This window comes from Puntigrus tetrazona, unplaced genomic scaffold (genome assembly GCF_018831695.1).
Source record: "Puntigrus tetrazona isolate hp1 unplaced genomic scaffold, ASM1883169v1 S000001170, whole genome shotgun sequence".
NCBI classification, from domain to species: domain Eukaryota; kingdom Metazoa; phylum Chordata; class Actinopteri; order Cypriniformes; family Cyprinidae; genus Puntigrus; species Puntigrus tetrazona.
In genome coordinates this window covers 171,340-176,177 of record NW_025048756.1, presented here as the reverse complement: position 1 = coordinate 176,177, position 4,838 = coordinate 171,340, and the positions used below count along the sequence as shown (strand labels likewise).

The 4,838-nt window shown below is 40.4% G+C and overlaps 1 pseudogene; it reads right to left on the bottom strand.

Annotated features, from left to right (window-relative positions):
- Positions 1-1,748: 1,748 nt before the first annotated feature.
- Positions 1,749-3,763, bottom strand: LOC122341196 (annotated as a pseudogene).
- Between the last annotated feature and the right edge of the window lie 1,075 nt (positions 3,764-4,838).

Below are 4,838 nucleotides of genomic sequence, written 5' to 3'. Positions count from 1 at the left end.
AGCATGGCATCTTTGCTAATATTAGTCTGTTTTCTTCTTATTCCAAAGTCACTGGATCAAGTCTGTATCCGGATCAGATGGTGGAGAGCTGAATGTCAGCAGAGACCATGTCAACTAGATGAGCCCCAAAGACAGATCCCCAGTGAAGACCTCATTAACGATACAGCCATTGACACGAAACCTCAGCAAAGACCACAATGACAAACACCATGTTGGTTCATCTGGACAGGTTTTTCTCCATTCTTGGCTTGCTTAATTTGGGACAATTCATTTTTGGGTGTATTAACGACTTAATTGCCGAGACACTGAAGGGAAGTGAACTGAGCTGGATGATTATGACATCACTGAATCAGCGATGATCTGTATTGTGTGAAGTGAGATATATATATATAAACTAGGGTGAGTTGATTTTGACAATGCTTCATAGAAATGTTTCTTCTGTCTGTTTTGAACAATTTTGTGGTTTTGAGAATTGTATCGTTAGTTCAGTGTGAGAACAATGAGTAAGATTACATCAAATCTATCTCAAGTGAAATGTAATTACAAGTTGTGGTTACTCGAATTTGATCAAGGCAACGGTTTTCCTCAATTTAATGAAGTAGACAGAACTCAGATTAACTTGTTAGTTTTAAGTAGATTCGCACTTTTAATTAATCTCAATTGAATGAATTTAGGTTAGTTCAACTTCAAATAAAAAGTGACCAACACATTTTGATATTTTATTTATGTAACTCAGAATTGTCGTTTTCACTTAACACTTTTCTTTTAATTTTGCATTAGTTTCCTTTTATCTAATAATTTCAAGGTTTGCATGTCATTGTTGGTGGAACGTTCTAAAAACATTTTTAATACCATTCTTCACAACCAAACAATAACGTTAATAAAACTTCTAAAAAAATTACATTTTGAACGTTCTAAGAACAACAGGAACATTACTGTAAACTACTATAAATAACTTAAAGTTATAAATAGAACCCGATTCAGAGTTTTATGTCAGATTTATGTCAATACAAAACATCAAAAAGATAAAAAAAAAAAAAAAGGCAATCAGAAGTATGTCCATTTAATTAATTTACTTAAGTAGACAGAACTTGTTAGTTTTAAGTAGATTTGAACTTATTAATCACAATTTAATGAATTTGAGTTAGTTCAACTTAAAATAAAAAGTGACCACAGCACATTTTTTAATTTTATTAATGAGAACTTTTAAATTCTTTTAATTTTGCACGAGTTTCCTTTATTTAATAATTTCAAGGTTTCCTCAATTTAATTCAACTGATAGCTTTTTACAGTGTATACAAAACATTGTCATTGTATTGTTAATGGAATGTTCTAAAAACATTTTTAATAACATTCTTTATAACCAAGCAATAACGTTAATAAAACTTCTAAAAAATTAACATTTTGAATGTTCTAAGAACAACAGAAACATTACTGGAATGTTTAAAATCTTGAAGGAGAGATGACACGAACAAAGTTAAATATGCAATCTCAAATATAACAATTTATTATTATTATTCAAATAAACCGATATCATACCAATTACAAAAACATTTAGAAGCCAATTCAGAGTTACATTTGTCAATACAAAACATAACATTTTCAAAGATAAACTTGTGAAAAAAACTAAAAGTAGCAACCAAAAGAAGTATGTACACATATATACAATATATACAATATGTACACATCCCTCCGGAAGCAGTACCGCCAGACGCAAATACTGCTTCCTCAAGCCGGGGCGCAAGACGCTACACGAGGCTTGCTCGCCCCGCAAGACGCAAAGGCGAGAGGAGGGATGAAGAGGCGCCAACTGGAGCGGTCCTACAAGAGGGCCTGAAACAAAACGGAAAGAGAACGGGTCGGACCTTTGGTTCCTTCCCACCAGTAATTAATTCTTTATAGCTGATCTCAGGTTCCCTACCATAAACCAGCTGTGGAACACGATTTGCCCCAAACCAAGTCTCCGGATGGGCTTTTCGTGGAGGAGAGCCCGAGGAGGTCACAGCATTCTGTGCAGGAAGACGGCAAATGCGTTACTTTCTTACCTTAAACTTCACAGCTGTTCTATTTCATCATGTTATTCTAAGCTGTAAGATGTTTCGTATGATTCTGAATTAAGATCTCACCTTTTGACAGGCCAGGTTTGGACCAGCGCTTCTTCTGAAGCAGCAACAGGTCATGGTCGCTAGGGAAGTGTCCACACAACAGTGCGAACATCACGACCCCTAGTGACCAGACCGTCGCTGGCCAGCCGTGGTACTCTCCCCTGCGGTGGTACTCTGGAGGGGAGTACTTTGCTGTGCCTGGACCAGAGTGGAGTTTAAGTTTGCTTTAGCGCAGCATGATTGTTCTTTATCTATCAGAAGAAGGGAATCATATGAAACCTACCGTGGTATGACTTGTAGGGTGAAGTCCCCAGAATGTCCCCGCATCCGAAGTCAATCAGCTTGACTTCGGATGTCTCGATGTTGATCAGTAGGTTCTCCAGTTTGACGTCCACGGTGGAAGACTCTGCGGAGGCAGCACTTGTGTGCAGCGTGAGTCGCCTGCCACATGATGTGGCGCGTCGTTTCTTCATCGATTCTTCCACCGTGGCGCCTCACGAACTCTACCAGGTTCTCGCGGGGAGAGGGACATTCCAGGACCAGGACGAAGTGGTCAGGGTGGTCCGTCCAGTCCAGCAGCCTGATTATCTCCGGCACTCGGTGACCTTTGTTGGCCAGGATGGTGAGGGCGATCTTTTCGGAAGAGGGTTTGGATGATCGGGCTAGAAGAAGACAAATAGGTACTTGTGCTAATGTTAACGTGAGATGATGTTATATTTTATATTGTTTGTACAGTGCCATGTACTTACGATGAAAATACACTCCGTGTGCTGAGTCTTTGTGACATATTTCACAGCCACCTGATGAACAAAACCAAAAATGAACTTAAGAAACACAAAGAGGGCTGAGAGTAAAGGGTGAGGATGAGACAAACCGTTGCTGGCTAGTTTATGTCTTATTTATATTAACTTACTTTAAGATCGTCATCCAAACGTCTCCCTTCATACACCACGCCAAAACCGCCTTTCCCCAGCTGATCACCAATGGCGTAGCGGCTGAAGATGTAGTCTGTTAAAAGACAGAATAACGCAATAGGTTTTGGTGTAATGTGTGCCGATGTACATTTGTATATTGTGTTTTATGGTATTTGTTTTATATGATCAAAGTAGAGCTGTTTAAAAACAAAACGCATTCTCATGGTTGTGCCGTGTACCATCACTACTTCTTCCTGCCCATGCCACCTTCCTCTTCTCTCCTCATCTCTGCTCCTGCTGTTCTCCCTGACCTGAGCTGTGAGCTGGAGGCTGTTTTTTGGCAGCTCTGAAGAAAGAGCGCAGCCTCTGCCACCACTTCTTGCTCTTCCTCTCCTTCTTAACTCTCTCTGCCTCCTTCCTCTCCTCCTTCTCTCCTGCTTTTCCTCCTTCCTCTCCTCCTACTCTTCCTTCCTCTCCTACTCCTCCCCCTCCTTCCTGTCCTACTCCTTCCCCTCCTTCCTGTCCTCCTCCTCCTCCTTCCTCTCCTCCTACTTCCCCCTCCTCCTCTCCTCCTCCTCCTCCTTCCTGTCCTACTCTTTCTCCTCCTCCTTCTCCTCCTCCTTCCTGTCCTATTCCAGCACCAACAGGGGTCTCATCGCGGAGAGGGGGATGTTGAAGCTTCGTGTTGGTGCTGGGTTTTGGGGGTGTACTAAGATGTTGATCGTACACCTCTCCAACAGTCATCGGACTCACTTTCGTATTTCGCTGTCCCATCGCTTTGTGAGGTCACTGATCACTACAACAAATCCACAATGAATGTAAGAATGTCAAGGTTTTTGTAAACCTGTGAGTTCTATTCGAATGCGTGCTATGGCGTCATGAGACATGATGTTTTCTGTTTTTGATTCATTTAATAAAAGTTGTAAATCAAATGTGTCCCTTTTATTATTGCCTGTACAAAAGGCTGCACATTTTTTTGTGAAATTAAAATCTACACTATAATAATGTAACAAACAGCTGTCAAGCTGAAGGAGACGTTGATTCAGCCTTAAAGCGTTTCCTTGTTTTTCTCTGTAATCAAAACAGCGCTGCACTTATGAACCTATGCGTTATACAGAGGCAAGATGAAAAGGAAAATATCATCTGCACTTTTCTAAAGACGGTAAGTTCCGGCTCAGACATACATTCGTATAAACTCCGCCCCCTATTTGAATCCCGATTTGTTTCGCCTCTCAACCGATTTGAACTAAAGCATATTGCATCGATTTAATATAATAATGCCTGGACAATTTTCAGTCTGGTTTCCACAGTCCTCAAAACATTTTATCTTACCACTAAGAGTTCTCCTAGACAGCAGTAAAACAGTTTTCGCTCAAAACCTGTTCACAAAGAAGCTGAGACAAACTTTTACTAAGAAATAAAAGTCTTACCGTAAGAGTATGGGCGGCGTTGGCCTTGTTGCTATGGATGACGTCAGCACGCTTACTCACTATGCGCACGGTGATTGGCTGATAGGAGAGGAGTCTCTGTCAGAGGTTTATTCCTAAAAATATTGCAGATATTACGTTGCTGGCATATGAAAAGCAAATTACATTTACATTGTAGTAATACTTATATTTTTTAAATGAGATCGGAGAGCAGGAGATTGTGACAGAGCTTCACGACAGAGAAAGCCAGGGTCCAAAAACATACATCTCTGTTGCCTATATATTTTTCAAGCTTGGGAGAGCTAGGATAAATCTTTAAACAACTCAGACTGTGTTCGTCTGAAAAAGAAAGTGATGACACCGAGGACGGCTTCAGGGTGTAAAACCATTTT